Below are 18012 nucleotides of genomic sequence, written 5' to 3' on the forward strand. Positions count from 1 at the left end.
GGGTGTGTGGAAGAAGAGGGCTTTCCCTTCATGTTGAATGCGCAGCTTTGCTGGGTAGAGCATTGAGTAAAGTATCTGGTTATCTTGCAGTCTTCTCTTAACTGTCGTGAAGGAGCGCCTCAGTGTTTAAACGGTAGGGGAGAAATCTGGGAAGAACTGGATTGGGTCTCCGTCGTATTGCAGTTTCCCTTTTTCTCTGGCTGCTGTGAGTATCGCATCTCTATCTTTATAGTTTAATAATTTTGCAATGATCGGCCGTGGAGTTGCGCCTGGGATTGGTCTGGTGTTCGGAATTCTGTGGGCTCGTTCAACTACAAACAATTTGGAGAGAAGTTCTTTCCCGAAGAGATCTATGCAGATCTGTTCGACATGGTCCTCCATTTTCGTTCGAAGTTGTTGTTCTCTGACTCCAATGATTCGGATGTTATTCCTTCGTGAGCGACCCTCTAAGTCTTCATTCTTGGCGCTGACTGCTTTCATCTGGGACTCGAGGGCGGTGACTCTTGCGTTAAGGCCTGTTGCGCCGTCGTCCAGGTCGGATACTCGTTGTTCGACTGTGTCTAATCTATCGGCGTGTTTGTCGAGGCGATGTTGGAGCAGGTCTACTTTAGATGATAAGTTATCAAGTTTACTGCCTAAGTCGCCGATTCCAGCTTTGAGGTCCATCAGAATTTCCCTGATATCGAAGCTAGGAAGTTGCTCTTCTGGCCGTGACATAGTGTGTGTTGGCGACGTTGCTCCGCTCGCTTCAGTTTGCGGTTTGCTGGTGGAGCCAGCCTCAAAGTTCAGTTTCTTTTGGGATTTGTCTGGCTTCCCCATTTTGAACTATCTTCTGCTTCCTCAGAGGTTCTCCCACAGGGTCGTTGTGCTCCCCAGGCTGCAGGTATTCTGGTTATGAGCTGTTGGGCTTTTCCCCGGGCCCTGGTGTGAGGGGACGTGTCGCCGGTCGGCGGGCCCCGTATGGTCTTGTGACGTAGCCCGGACCCCTAGACGTGGTGCTGTTTCTCAGCGGATTGGCAGTGAAGGCCTCGGTCAAATGGGCTGATCGCTGTGGCTTTCGTTTTGGTTGTGGGGGATGAAGGTGGTATCCCCCTGTCACTGCGTGTTCCGCTCCGCTCCGCCTTAGGGGGAGCCTCGGTGTTCTCGCAGTTCGAGGAAGCCCGAGTGAGTCGGGTGCTGCCCTCTTACGGAGGGGAGACAGCTGGTTGAGCCTTGGGGACGGGTTGCTGGTGTGGTGCTTCCTGCTGCGCCCCCCTCGACCACCGATGAATGTGACGGAAGCGCAGGCCGTCCGTAGACCGACGGATTGGGGAGGCCGCTTGCGCACGCTGGGGGGAGCTCCTACCTGGGTGCTCGGCGTGAGCACCGCTGTTCGTCGCACTTCTTCCTGAGCTTCGGCCGGGCTGTTGCAGGGACGGAGACTGTGTGTCTCTTGGCGCCACCAGCACGCACGTCTACCCGCTGTTTGACGTGGTCCAGCCTTGCACTCCCACGGGACTCCGCTGGCTCTGGGTGTCGGGAGTTACTCCGAAGCCGCCGCTCGGGCTTCGATGGGGCGCTCTTACCCCTCTCTCTCTCTCGATCCCCTCCACCGCTCGAGGCTCACTGCCGGCCTGAGCGGCTGGCCTAGCTGGCCAGGTCGGGACTCGGCCGCTGGTCCGCCGCCAAAGATGATTTTGGGCTCAAAATGTTCGTCGGTACCTCCTGAATGCCCCTGGCCGTAGTCGTGGGAGATACGGACACCGCAGAGGGGAGGATGTCGCAGGATTAATGGAGAGCCACACGGAGCTCTCTAGGAGGCAGCCATCTTGGATGGCTCTCTAGCGCCCTCTGTCAAGCCCTTACTTGGTAGTAGAGCCACTGGGTGAGGTAAACTATTTAGTGGACCTTGGAAGGGCTGGACAAGTTACAAATGTGTTCCATGTGAATAGACTGAAGGCTTTCATACCTAGGGTTGAAATAGCTGCACTGCTGTTGGCATCAGACATAGAGGAGGAAGAGTCAGAGCATTTTCCCAATCTATTCTAGAGCAGTCCCTCAGACAGCTCCATTGAGGGTGTCAAAGTGGCCCTTCGCCTGACTTCTGGTCAGCAAGATGAGGTAAGAAGTTTGCTGAGGCAGTTCTCCCCAGCTCCTGGTATGACACCTTGGTGCAAACATGATATTGACACAGGAGTTAGTGTACCTACCAGAAGTAGGGGATACAGGAAGTCAGATAAGGTGAGATCTTACATCAAGACAGCTGTCAACAGGATGTTTGATCTTGGGGTGATGGAAGCCTCCAGCATTCCTTGGTCAAGTCCTGTGGTTCTGGTTCCAAAAGCAGGTTCCTCTTAGTTGAGGTTCTGCATGGATTACAGGGCTCTGAATGCTGCCAACAAGACAGATGCACACCCCCTGCCTTGCACGGATTAGCTAGTGGATACCTTGGGTGCCTCCAAGCACCTCACTACATTTGACCCCACAGCAGGGTTTTGGAAAATATCCCTAGCAGAGCATGCCAAAGATAAGACATCATTCTCAGCTCCAGAAGGCCTTTAACAGTTCTTGGTAATGGCATTTGGAGTGAAGAATGCACCTGCCACTTTTCAGAGGCTTGTGAATCATGTCCTTAATGAGTTGGATGAATTCTGTTTTGAAAATATGGATGATATAGCAGTTTTCAGTGCCACCTGGGAGGATCATGTGAATCACCTTAGAATTGTGTTGCCAGCTGTTCACAAGGCCCATATGAGCATAAAGGCCAGCAAGAGGTAAAGGTTCATTGGTCTAAAACGAAGGTAAAGGTGGGCACTACGATGTAAGTCATACGTTGAACATTGAAAGTTATTCAATCTAGAAAAAAACTTTCGCCTGGGGCTACCAGTTATAAAGAGGTCCTGTGGCATAAGGACCAAAAAATCATGGAACAATGAGATAGAGTAAAAATGCTGCATCAAGAACTGGTGCTCGCAGTTGGCCCTAAAGAGTGCTGAACATTCGGGAGATAATGTATCAAATAGTTTGTCCACAACTTATATAGTAATAAATTATCGCCGTCAATTATGATGATTTATAGAAATGTTTATTCACATCCCTTTTTCGAAGCTCTTTTTGAATATTATTCTGCCATATTCAATGAGGCTGCACCAAATCTGGTTAGGATCATATGTACAGATGCCAATGCATTTCGGTTACAAAAAACCTTCATCAGGGCGGTACATTGATTCAGTGATCTATCTACATTAACCAACATTTCAGTAACTGTCAACCATTGCATAACAACAACGTTTGAGATGAACAAATTTAAACACATACCCAATCCAAGGGTTCCACAACGGAAAGAACATGAAAAGAAAAAAGAAGAAAAAGCTCTATGTCAATAACTGAGTATCTATATATACCGCAAATTAACAAAACCTTGTTTATAAAAAATGTTTCCCATACCTTATGTTTCAAATAATTTTTAATGTTTCTCCATATGCATGAGAAGCAACGAGTAGAAGTGCGGGCTCCTGTAAAACCCACAGGGAAACCAATCAATTACAAGAAACGTTAATTGAAGCCGTAAGAGCGGGGAAAATGGAGGCAACCTTACCTGTCAGAGACGCTGTGTCAGTGACAACTGCATTCGCACGTGCGCGCATGCAAATTACTGTTTCTGTATTTGAATGTTTCCATGGAGACCGACGGGGTCGTGTAGATGCACGTACGCCTTGGGTCCCACCTTTGTGACATCACAGAAGGCGGGAAAATCACCATGGGAGCAGGGAAGCTTTGCAAACCAGTGTATAGACAATGCGTGCGCTTTCTCCAATGAGAAAAAGTGACTGAGGCGCTGGCATAAAATCTTACATATCTCGTAGAAAGGTTAAATGGCAATCAGGCAAACAGAACGTCATTTCAAGCATAGAACTCCAAGAACTCATGAGAACAAAGAATGTAGTTATAAGTAAAATTTGCAAAAATCTGCAGTGGAACACAGAGAATTACCAACAGTTGCAGTTTTAGGGTATGTGTTAGTTGGCCCAAGGTGGGGCATATTCATAATGCATTTTTATGTCCAAAAATGGTGAACTGTTCTATAAAGGTGTCCATCTTAAAAAGCTTGGTGATCTAAAACAAGGAGACACGCTTAGAATACAGTGGTATCCCAGACGGCAAAACAGCAAGGTTCATCCCTAGAAACAGAGGAAAAAACAGCAAGGTTCATCCCTAGAAACAGAGGAAAAAAGGAAAAAGGAAAAAATTGCAGAATTACAAATAGCACATATAGTTTATCTCTTCATTGATACCCTTCGGCGCCAGAGTGCCCAGTCGATCAATCCAGTACATTTCTCGTTGGTCAAGTCGCTTTTGCAAGTTTTCATGTTTGTTGTTTCTTTGTACCACCTCCAGTATCACAAATTTTATCTGTGCCAAACTATGTAGTTTCTCGCACCAATGTCTTGCTACTGCTGAGGTAACTGTTCGGTTCCTGATGCATGATCTATGTTCGTTCCAGGGAATTTTCGCTCTGCGTTGTGTTTGACCTACATAGAAAAATCCACATGGACATTTCATGTGACCCATTAACCCCTATATAAGCAATGGCTGCATACCGGTCCAATAAAACTGACCCAGAGATATGCACGCTCCATGCCATTAGTGATCTTGACGTGAACACTGAGACCCTGCCATTAGGGGACGAGACTGAGGATGCGATGACTTGCGCACCACTCCCCTCTCAGCAGACCACCAATTAGCTCCTATGTTACTTTAGGGCTCGGGAACCGGAGCAAAACCTGAAAGATGCTGACGGAAACGATTTGAATCTAGTGGGGTCAGAAACAGAGGATACTCGACTGGAATTTGACTTACAACGCAGTCTGGAAATGACACATGCAGAATTACCTGTTCCCCTGACAGAATCTGTATCGTACCTTCCATTTTCTGCTCACCCCCTGGGCAAACCTACTACTCCTGCTGACACCAACGCAACAGAGACTGCCCAGCATGCACCATTTTCTGCAATTGGACGTGCTGCAAGACTTTCGCTGGACATCACAGAGATTGAATCTCTGATGTCCAACCATGAAAAACAGAATGCAGTATTTGGGATCACTTTACCTGTCCCCACGAAAGGGAAACAAATAGGCCTGACTTCGACTCTGCCACCATGGAAGTCCCCACATGTGGCATGTCAACCGAGAGTGTGATAACAACTCCACCAAGAAAAGTGGAGAACCCACAAGGCACTCTGATGAGACAGCTATTAAGTGTATCAGACCAAACCATTGAAACAGCACTGTGGGATGTACTGACCCACTTTTGCTCTGCCATGCGGCATCCCTGTGTTCTGATGGTGCCAGAAATCCTAAAATGGCTGCAAAACCCTTGTGCACACCAAAACCGGTGAAAATCGCGCTTTGCAACACAAAAAGATGGCTGCCAAATCTGCCATACATGTTGTCAGTGGTGGAACAGCGATTTCACTCCTGAAACATGTCACTGGGCTTCACAACAAGTAAAAATGGAGCAGAGAGGGAAAAGCAGTGTTTTGCTGAAAGAAATCCAAAATCTAGCTTTTAAATCCTTTTTCTTGGTTGCTGAAACTGCAGAATGCTGGTACAAAACACACAAAAACATCCAATATTCTTGCTGGGTGCTACAATTCACTAAGTTCAAGAAATCATTGTGCACTTACAATGTCCTGGAAAGCTGAATTTGTCATAAAAACATCCACAGCCAAAGGGCCTGCCGGTGAAATCTGTCAAAATCTGGGCTCAGTACCCTCGGCCGCCTGTATGACAGCTGTCAGAAACCTGCCTGATTAACTTTAAAAATGTATAAACTGGAAGCAAATGTTTGCAATGTAAATGGCATGCTACTGAGAGTAACCTATGTTGTAATTGTTAATCCCATGCTTTAGAATCTGCAATAAGTGTTCTAGCTGTCTGTTTTGAAATTACAAGTTGGTTTTAAGCAAAGGAAAAATGCAACAGAAATAATATTTAAATTAAGCCTGGCTGAGCTGCAAGAACTTGAAAGGCAGGTTTCTTTCCAGAAGGAGGCCACTTCCCGCCAGCTGAAATTCCAGGGGGTGGTGCCAATTGCTGGGGAGCCAGACGGAGACAATGGACTTCCTCCAGCTCAAAGGAGTGCCAAGTGTGAAGGGTTGTAAATGGTCTGTGCCCAGGAGGAAATGGGAGGAGACTGCTTCTGAACTGCAGAGAGGCAGAAGGAGGCGGAGACAAACAACCATTTGTGTCTGGACATTCACAAAGAACATTTTTTTAAAATACATATAACATACCACTTAAAATTGTTAAAAATTCCAAAATAACATATTTGTGAATCCAATTTCTGGATGCACATTTTAAAAGGTGCCAGAACTCTGTGACATCTTCTAGGAAGAAATAGCAGAAAAAGTGATATTACACAAAATGTATTTTTGATAGAAGCATGAAACTTCATACACTTATGCCCATTTTCAATGCGCTCATTTGTACCCATTTTCTGATAAACTGGACATTGTGTTCCTGATAAAAAGGGCGGAATTCGGTGGAAAGCAGACACAAGATCCTAAAGCAATGGGTTTTTTTGGAGTACCTGCTACTCAAAATATGTAATCTATTTATATGATTGCTATGGAGGTTGCACACATGGAAATATGTATTGTACCAAAAGTAGATTTGGTGTTCAAGAGGCTAGGGGTGAACTCTAGGCCTCGTAAACCCACATCATCATGGTGACACACTGTTTTTCTCCTCCTATCAAGGAAGAGAGGAGACTCTAGCCAATCACATGGAAAATGGGCATGCTTAGGATAAACCAGCACCCACACCCCTTTATCATAAGCATAAATAGAGACAGCTGAGGACTTAGAAAGAACACACAGATTCACCCACTAACCGATTGCTGGCAGAGCACCCTACCAGAGAACCATCTATCTTCCTTGCTCCAGACTCCTGAAACTTGAAAAGCTGAAAGGCCCATTGCATCGCTGAACCATTCTCAGCTAGGCCTTAAATTCCAGAATCCCACCACCAAAGGGGAACATCTAACAAACAGCCGGGCTGCGCTGTACTGCTCCACTAAATATTTATCTTCAGAACCAAGAAGGGCTGTTCAACCCAATCCTGTGCTGTGCTGTGACCAGAGAGCTGTGACCAGAGCCATTGCAGACCCAATCCAGTCCTGTGCCATGCTGTGAACAGACCCAGCCCAGTCCTGTGTACCCAGCTGTTTATCCCAGAACCAGATTCCCTTCCCTGACCAGAAATCTTGATGGACCAGAATCCTGATGGGTCTGTGTAAAAACATATCTAGTGAGTATCTATAGATAGGACTGTGGCACTAGCATATGAACTGTCCATAGTTAATCCCTATCCTAAACCCATCCTCTCTTGTATTCAGAACCGATAGTGTTAGGAGTATTTTTGAATTGTCAGAACTTTTCTTGCACTAAATTTCTCTCATTTGTTTTCTAAAATCATAGATCATTAGTGTTGTGAATAAATAAATTGAATCCCAGAAAGAAAGTGAGTATCCACCACGTGAAGGGTCCCTGGCCAGGACTGTGGAGATTCATGTGTGGCATTCTCTTTTTCTATAGTCATAATCCAGTGTAAGAAATCCTTTTTGTCTTTTAAAAGCGCATTCCCGTTTTTCCATTCTCGCGACTATCTGAAAAAAACGAACTCTAGTAAAACGTCCATAACTCAGTTTCAACTTCTGCTTGTAGCTAACATCCACAGCTTTCCATAGAACTGAAAACCACATCCCACATCCATATGGTTCTCCCGTAATCACTATTACCGCATGCTAAAATGTTGCTGCAAATTTTCGTTTAGGGAAATTCTTAAGCGTGTAAAACAGCTTTTGATTGCTTCTGAGTTTAATTTTAGGATTTCACATTGTTCCTTAGTATCAAATCATTGCTAGTGTTTGTGTGTAACTATGTAAAGCGGGTCCGATAAGAATTTAAACCATTTCAGCCATTTGGACCGTATTTAGTGTTTTCACCCAATCCATTCTTCAGATAACTTTGAAACCATTTGGACAGCTTTCAAATCTGTTTTTCTCTTGCATGCTGGGGGAATTGGGATTGTTATTTTGTTTGAATTCTGCCTTTCCTGAATACCTGCTCTCTCCTCCTATCTCTTTACATTGCCTATTGGGGGTTTGAGGGGCGTGCAGGGGGGGGATAGTAACCACACGGCTATTTGATTTGAACACACACACACAAAAGTATTATTTCTGTGCTGCTTTGTTTTCGCTCATTATTACTCATTGTGATTAAAGAGATTGCTTAGTGTTACATCACCCCTTTGCTGATCATTGTGTACCCATTAAACATAGTGTGATTGAATTGTCAATACAAAAATAAATATTTTAACTTTGCAAACCTGCCTGATTCCTGGTTTAGTGTGACTGGGGGAGATACAAGAGAGGGGCGTGATGGGAGTGGTACATCGTTCAGAATAAAATAACTTTTAGACCCAGATAAATAAGGATTTCTGTTGTGCATTACACGCTAGTCGTTGACTTAGGTGAAGTGCCGGATTGAAATCACTTACAGCACAAACTGATCCGGATTATACTCACAAACACTTTCCTCAGACATTGACGACGCCTACTATCTTTCAAACAATGAAGACCAAGGTTTTGAAGAGCAAGAAAAAAACATCCCCTTGCCATTGTCGACTCACGGAGCAGGAAGCCCATCCATTAATCCCTACAACGATGGTGGGCGTACAAAACAGTTTAATGGCGGCAACTACAATATCACTTGCAACATTCCTCAAACTATATGAAACATACAGTGAAGCAATGAAGGACCAAGCCAACCTTTTGGCAATGATTTATATGAAGCAGAATCACATGGAAGTTTTTGTCAATAGAATCCAAACAAGACTGGATACAGAAGCAGAGAGTTCTGCACAGTAGCAGGTGTGGCTCTTTGACGTAGCAAGAAGCGAGCATGTGGATAAGTCCAGTATGATAATTTCACTGCTGGAATTGGTTAAAAATCTGCGCTTAGAGATAAGGAACACACAAGGAACACAAATATCCCCTAACAACATGAAAACAAATGACAGGTCTAGACAGGAACCTGGGAATTTCACTATGATAAAGGCAGCAACGATGGCAAACCCGAAAACCAATGCGGAAGAAGCCTCTAGTCCACTGCCCCAGAAGAAAAAGGAAAAAGAGCATAAGAAGCCCTCACTTACAGTGGTAAAACACACACCAACAACGTCTTCAAATATTATGGGCTGGAAATCAACCAGAAATTCACAGCAGCTTGAGACAACATCCAGGGTCTTTCCGTTTCTGCAATTAAGCAAGGACGACTCTCAGAAGATGTCCAATAGTGGCATGGCAGAATTAAGCTCAAGCAGAAAAAAGGATGGAACAACACCTTCCCCAAATGTGGATAAGAAACAATCATTTTCCATATTTCAAAGTCTTCCAACACAGAACTGCACAACAGTTAACCAAAGAAAAACAAAAAGAAACAACCAAGAATTGTCAAATCAAGATCAAAGGGCTCAAGAGCATTCCTTAGAAATGTAAAAATACCTGTAGCTGGCCCGGTCCACTCCTCAAACAAAACTGGCAAAGGATTATCTGAAAAGAGTCCTCCTACTATCATACAACTTGCCAATTCTGAAGGAGTGAAATCTGCCTTGTCGAAAGAAGAACTGGTACAAAGAGATATCCTGATGAATTTGTCACTATACGAAATCGATGAAGAACTCAGAGAAAAGTCACCTCCCATAATGGACACAGTGTTCTTGTGCGATGAAATCTCATAAAACGATCTTGAATGGTTAGCTTTTGATCTGCCTTGTAATAGAGAACATCAACACACACACAATATACTGGCAGCATCTCGAGGACCACTACTTAAAAGACTTGCCCAGAAACGAACCTCGATAATGAAGATTAAAGAACAGCGACATGAGAAGAACCCAAGAGCTGTAACAACTAATAAAGCAAGCAAATTACCTAATTTCGAGGATTCACAAAGAAAGTCTCCAGACAATACCATTGTCATCGAAAGAATGACGGCCCATGCGGATGGTCTAATACTCAATCGAACCAATATGCTGATATTGCTACATGTAATACCCAACCTCCAAAACATCAAATCTCAAGATACCAAATTAGTTGAGTTTGTAGATGAAAAGAGAAATGACTGGTTTGCATTGCACCTGTTCTCAAGTATGACCTATGTGTCTATATTGGATCAGACTGCTGCCTTCTTGCCTCTTGGATTTGATGTAACTTGGCCAAGATTGATTCCCCACTCAAATCAACTCTGGGATGGACCAATTTACATAAGCTGTGAAATCCACAGTTACCCTAGGGTAAACTCGACAAACAACAAGCAAAATAAATAAATAAATAAACACATGGACAAAGAAACAACCGTGCAACAAATATAAATAAAATGTCACTCTAATGAGGCAAGAATCCCTTGAGAAGAAGTGGAAACTGATAGGTATACCAAATGGATCTTAAAATGGCAATGAGACAGTATTCACCGTGTTTAGTCGAGACACATCCGTGGAAGCTCTGCTCATGGAATAAGCGTGGATTTACAAATCATTTCAAAGAAGGAAACCAGGAGCTCCACAAGTATGACATTATATATCTACAAGAAACGTGGCTCAGTAAAAATCCTCTTTGCGATGGACATACAGTACGTCTGAAACTGGCGAATACAAATAAGATGGGACGGCCTTCCTCTGGGCTCTTGACTGTAAAGCGGCAGCCAACCTGTCAGTCATTGATTCAATGAATCCCAACCCATTCATCCAGGTAAGAGTACTTGAAGTTCTAAATACCAACTATGTGCCTTAAAACATGCTAGGGATTTGCAATCTCTACTGGAAGCCTACAGCCATCAGCGATCAGGTTGTTATGGATATGCTTTTTTCATCAATTGACAAACTGCAGGGCCACTATAAATGCATGCATTTTATCGTCTGTGGAGACCTAAATCTCCATCTTTTCACAAAAACAGGAGCATTAACACCAAGACACAAGCTCCTGCTAAAAGCTCAAACTTCAATGAAAGAACTACAGACAAGAAACACCTGCTAATAAATGGAAAGATTAGAGAAGCTATCCCTCTGATTCCAACCTAGCAGAAGGGCCACTCAAAGGCATTTGCCGATTTACATCTTCACTTCTCAAGCAATAATCAGCTTACTTGACACAATGAAAATTATTCCCACTACAACCAGTAACCATCACATGCTCAACCTTACCTGGAAGGAACGCCAAAAGAGAACAATGGGATACAACTTAAAAACGGCAAAAATAGGTCACGCAGTACTGCAGGGCAAGCTCAAGTCTTAACAGAAACCTTCTCCAATACACCAAGAGTCGGGCTTGAGAAACTCAACTACGAATGGCTTCTGAATCCTTACCGAAAGGCAGCTTCTACATCATCAAAGAGGCCATCAAAACATGATCATGGGTATAATACAGAAGTTGCAAATAGGAAAAAAACAAATGTGGATACAACTAAAAGCATTGATACAACTCCCACTGAAGGAACGCTTGGGGAGAGCAAAAAAACTCAAACAAAGTTACAGGAACTGGCTGCGCAGTTCAAGCTCCCTATGTTGCCAAATGGATGCAGAATGTATGCTCAGCGCTCTATCAGAGTGATACACCCGAGATCTCTGAGGCCTTCTGAATGGCTGTTCACAGCATGTTGACCTCCTTATTTCAAATGTATCAGAACTAGACTGGGTTAACTATTTTACTACCCTTTTTGCAAAGAAATCAGATTGGCAAGAACCCATTGTAAATACGACAACAACTTAATGAGACATCGAATGGTACTGAGACGAGCTACTAACTCAAATTAGACATCTGAATACATGTCGAGCCCCAGGCCCTGATGGGCTAACAAACACAATCCACAAAACAAATCCAGAAGCATTGACTGATCTTTGCCACCTGTTGGTCCACCAAATTATGGAATATAAGCAGATCCCGAGCACATGGAAAACTGTGGTGCTAATACCCATCTTTAAAAAAGGCGATAGGAGGATTGCATCTAACTATCGTCCGATAGCACTTCTTGACCCGCTAGGAAAAGTCTTTGCTTCTATGCTCCTACGACGCTTGGCAGCCTGGTCAATCAAATCAAATAGGAGAGGCTCAAGTAAGACCGGATTTGTTAAAGGCTCTGGCACAATCATACATTTGATGATACTGACCTTATTGAAATTGGAGGCAATTAAATCTAAATCCAAAATATACGCTGTGTTTGTTGACCTAAAACCTGCGTTCGACAGTGTAGATCACAAGAAACTATGGAAATGCCTGCTGGATCTTCTTGCGGGGATGCAAGCACTGTACTCCAATACATCGATAAGTGTTAGGCTGTCAGCAAATGAAGTGACCACAAAGGAGATACCGACATGGAATTGGCTGAAGTAGCACCACCCCTTGGCAGCCACTCTATTACATCTTTATATTTCAGACATCGCAGATAGCCAAGCAGGAGTAAGAGCATTCCCCCCTCCTGATTCTGAACGGGATAACAGTTCCATTGATTGTATACGCTGATGATCTCGTCGTACTGGATAAAACAAGTAGGTCTTCAGCGAAGAGTAACTGCACTAGCTACATAGGTTGAAACCAACGATCTTACTATAAATATAGGAAACTCACAAACAATTGTAGAGGAGAAGCCAAGTACTCCTACTAGAAGTCCTGCCCCAATCCTGCCTATATGTTGGCAACCGGAAATTGCAACATGCGCAAGGCCAGCAATGGTAACCATACAGCGAAGATTCCTTGAAACAAGGTATCCATTAAGAAAACCCTATATGTAACCTCGGATAAATGATGGTCTTCTGAAGAAAGTTCTGGAAGTAGTTTGAAAGAAAAATAAAAGGGAAGATTGGTGATGTCATATGAAGCAGAAGTGATGCACCCAGAGGAAATGCTGATGAAGAAAGAATATAGACCTTATAGAATCTGATGATTAAGTCACAAATTAAGCAACATTGTGGGAGCAAAATGAAGACTGCACATGCAGAGAAGCACCGGAGAAAATGCTAAATCATTTTACAAGTCTGCAGATACAGCAACACAAGTAGACAAAGTAATCATGAGGCTGGCTATATAGTAAATAGATTGCAGGCAATGCGCCAATGTATTTGTATAGGAATGTATAGAATCAGGATGTTCCACCACGCATTGAAGTAAACTTGGAACATGTGAATGATAGGGTTGGAAGTGTGCCACAGCAGAATAGAGTGGCTGATGGTGAAGGAAGATTCAAGAAGGCTTGCCTGGCCCAGTGTCAAGAGTTGGGGCTGCCGAGAGCCTGGTTATTTACTCAAAAGTACACAATACAGTGAGAAGTGAGCTGAACTCTTGCTTGAGGTGTAATGGAAAAACACTAGATGTACCAGGTTTTCTCCATTTAATAAAATAAAATGCAATGAAGGAACTCAAAACATGGTCTTGAGTCACAAGATGAAAATAGACTTTGGGGCGAGCTACACCTAGGCCAGAATATAAGACCATGCCTTCACTCCCTTTTATTCTCAGGCTCAGAAAACCTGCACAAGGCCAAGTTCAAACAGTAATTGAATGGCAGACTGCAGGAGTGTTGATGGATTTTGGGCTAATTGGGTGGGGAGGCATGACTAGGCTGACCTCCCAGCACCTGGGGTACCAGCTTGAATGCCGCTAGCAAGTGGAATATTCCAGAAGGGTACAAGTGTGCCAACCAATTATAGTGGGCCGTGAATCAAAGAGCCCTATAGTTTGAGAAGCCAACAAGACATTGTTTATTAGTCCAACATGGAAGATGACTTGCACTTGGGGTGGACTTAGTTGTCCACCTGACTTTAGAGACCCAATCACAACCCATACCCCATAGAAAGTATATGTAGATGTTCCCCATAAACCAACCACAATACCACTTAGGTTTTCTTACTTTGCCAAGTAGTGTGACATCACTTATGACAAACTTTTGCTATATAAGGATGTGTTTTATTAAATGTTTTTGAGAACTCGTTGAGCGCGCTGTGCGGCGTCCATTGATGCCCATTGTACTCCCTGTTTTAACAAATGTTATTAAAACAGCTGAGATTTTGCAAAACTTCTTCAGTGGGTCTGATAATTGATGTATGAGTAAGGACTGCATTCCCATCCTTCTAGATACTGTTATCTTGTTTTAAAGGTCCCACACGGGTTGACAATGACAATGGGCCTCATTACACGGACGGCGGTAAGGGTTAACGGTCACCGTTAATGGCAACGGTGACCGTTAACCCTTACTGCCGTACTACGAGGTCCCTTTGCGGGTTGGAGGATTTAACGCCTGCTTCTTGCAGGCGTTAAAATCCAACCCGCTAAGGGACCTCGGAGCTAATTACGGCACCGCAAAATTGCGGTGCCGTAATTAGCGCCTTCCCCATTTCCATAGAGCCCTATGGGGCAGAAATGGGAATGGGGAAGGGCAATGGCGGAAAGGGGATTTACCGCCCCTCCAACCTTGGAATGGGGCGGTAAATCCCCTTTCCGCCAAGGCGGTGCCGGTATTTTACCGGCATGAGCCATGGCGCTAATAGCGCCATGGCTCACCGCCTACCGTGTAATGAGGCCCAATGTCTCTTGTAAACCAGCAACGTCAAAAGAAGAATGCATTTGCTATCTTAATTCACAAAAACTGGAACATGTAGATACAATTAAATATCTAGGAGTGTGGCTAAATGCTAGTACAGGTGAATATGGATGGGATAAACATCTGTGCATAAAAGCACAACAACGATTGATTTTGCATAAAAAACATGGAACGATTTCAGTGCGCCCACCCATTGCATTCTATCGACAAAAAGTAGTTCCTACCTTAACATATGGAGCTGAAGCAGTACTCAACTTAACATGGCAAACCTGGGACCTCTTGGAAGCTTTAGTCAGGAGGAAAACACTATCGCTACCAAAACCTTATCCAGTGCAAAGGATAAGACATGAGATTGTACTACAATCCATTCATTCTATCATACTATGGAAATCGCTGGACTTTTTCAAGAAAACCGTAATCGAGGAAAAATGACGAATGATTGATATATTGAGACGCAATGCCCAGCAACCCAAAATACGGTGCTGCTCAAATGGAAAGCAACATGCAAAGAATGTATTCGAAATCTGGAATGTTCAACTGAAATGCTAATGCAGCGTCCAGAGGCTGTGAACGTCAAAATCCAATGGAATGACTGGATTGAGACCCAGCAACAGAAAAGTCATTGCAAACTGGACATCAAATGTGCCCAAGAAAGTAGGTCCGTGAATCAATTGCCTACATATCTACATCTTTTCCCATGCCTGCTGACCAGAGATCTGTTCTTCAGAATGTGGCTTAACCTTTTACCAACAAGAGAGGCCCCATTACAATCCAGACAACTGATGGACCAATCTAGCGCATATCGCTTCTGTAAAGCTTTTAACTAACCAGATTTTCTACACCATCTCATAATGGTCTGTGACGCCCTAACTGCCATAAGAAGAAAATATGCAGCCATGTTGCCGCCTGAAGCTTCCTCCTTATCTCCAGAGGCTCGAAGGGATACCCTGATGATTGGAGAACAAAAAAGACTTATATTCACAGTCGTACAATTCTGGAGTGAAATCATGACCCTGACAGAATGTTAGACTCCTCACAGAGTGATCCCACAACAAGCTTAATTTGGCTTTTCATTATGGAATTAGCGGTTCTGATGCTGCCACTTACTTCTTCTCTCTTTTAATAGGTTTTCTTAATGACTTTTGATTTGAACTTTGAAGGGAAATGACTCATGATGAATTAATGAATAGTTTGAAAAATTAAATCATTTAATTAAAAAAGATCTCTCATTGGGTTCTCTTCATTTTGGCGCAAAGGAGATTTTGGATATGAGAACGCATCTTAAACCCATTCCAGGTTGATCTTCTGAGTTCACACTGAACTTAGTAGAGAAGCCAAGTATCCTGAATCAATGAAGCAGATCCGTAGAACAGCTGGTGACCCACTGGAAGGTTTGGCACTGTGAGCCTGCTGTTGTCCCATCGGATCCCCTGTTTTTGATTGAATCTAGAAGGCCTGCAAGGGTGCTTTGACCCATTGAAATAGTAGGACCAACGATTCTCTGCACCTCCTGCTTAACCTGCAAGTGAGCCTTTTTGGAAGTGTTCCTGGACCACCCAGTGAACTGACCAGCTTGTACTGGACCTTTGCCCTGCAACCACTGGGTGTATGGCACTCTCCTGCCGAGTTTTGTACACCTAGCATTCCTAGGTCTGGAATTAGGAGAGTCCACCTGAACCTGAGCATATGCAGTCACTGTGTCACTCAGCTGTGGTGACAAACTTTGTGGGTGCCTTACTGCTGTTCCCCCGTGTGCCCTCAAACTCATTGCAGCAGAATTGGCCTGATCCCTTCATTAGGAGCAGAGAAATCGCCACTGTCCCATCACAGAATCATCCCTGGAATGCAGCCCCTTACAGCCGCAGAGCCAGGCAACTGCAAGATTTGAATCTGTGACCGAAGTGGACTTGACTGCTAAAGTTTGGTCTAGAGTGCGCCGAGGGTACTTGCAACCCTTACTGGTGGCCCCTGGTGCATCAATCCATTTTTATGCACGAGTGTCCCCAGAGGGCCACTCTTCTTTATCAAGGTAGCTTGTGCTACTGAGTTAATCCCAATACTTGGATCCTGTTCTGCCCTCTTGGGGAGCCCCTCCTCGAATAGTGGGAACTTATTCTTCACTACCTCAGCCCCTTGAAGAGAGCCCATTTTGATTTAAACACACGATCGCGTGCGCCAGCACCGAAAGTACTTTTGAGCTCAAGGATCCACTCATCTTAGGGAATAGACTGCCTCTTAGGTACTGGTTGAATTGTGACAGACTGCCTAAATGATATTCGCACTTTGTAACCCCTTTCTTTGCAGGTTGTGGATCAATACTGTGTACTATTCCTTTAGGCCAATGGGGTTTTGTATATGTGTTTGCTAGATTAGTGTTGGTTGGTTTTGTAATTACTAATGAATATTTATGCTGTGTATGACTTAAAAGGCCCATAATACATGTATATATGTGTGTATATATATATTCAGTGAGAAAACTTTGTTAAAGGGACGTTATGGTTCAAAGTAAAACCGAAAACCCCCTAAAATTCGGCAGTTATGGTAAGATAAGCAACCATAACTCGCACCACCGTGCACTGCTAACACTAACACCCAGGACATCAAAGATGACATCACAAATGTCATTGATGACATCACTGATAACATTACATGTCTGGCTCTCCCTTTTTTCCCTTTACTGACATATCTAGGCCACATACTTTTCTTCAGTAACAGTCAGGAAGTAAAAATTGAAAAGGTACTATATTTGTAGACTTAGGGTCAAGTCACATCATATGAAACATATACATAGCGGAAGAGACAGGCTTGAAAGAGAGCAATCCTTTCTGTGCATGAAGATAATCATTAGGGTTATCAGCACTTTCTCATAGTTTTATTTTTATTACTCTACCTTCCCTGTATATGCTCATATTTGTATACATTATACTCACTCTCCTTTCCTTTGGGTGCAGTCACATCATGTGATACACATACATATGGTAAGTAGCAGCTTTGAAACAGAGCAATAGTTTATCTGCATAAAGACAATCAGTTAGGTTATGAACTCTTACTGCTACTACTTCTGCTTTTTGTTTACTTCACTGTCCCTGTATATAGTCATATTTGTATGTGTTGTTGTCTCTTTGTGTTTTGTCTGTAATAATTATGTATTAAGTGGGTTTTATTATCTACTTATTACATGTTTCACAGTACGCAAAACTCTAATAAGAAAGCAGTTATCATTTCACTATTCAACATGGCAAGATTATGAATATGGCACCTTCATCGTGTATGCTGCACACAATGCCTATGTTTCTGCATGAGTAGCTTAGTATACTGGATAGAACTTCGTAATAGAATGCTATTTATATCAATGCATTGCTTAATGCAATAATTAGCTC

Source organism: Ambystoma mexicanum, chromosome 7q (assembly GCF_040938575.1).
Source record: "Ambystoma mexicanum isolate Mex_15411 chromosome 7q, UKY_AmexF1_1, whole genome shotgun sequence".
In the NCBI taxonomy this organism is placed as follows: domain Eukaryota; kingdom Metazoa; phylum Chordata; class Amphibia; order Caudata; family Ambystomatidae; genus Ambystoma; species Ambystoma mexicanum.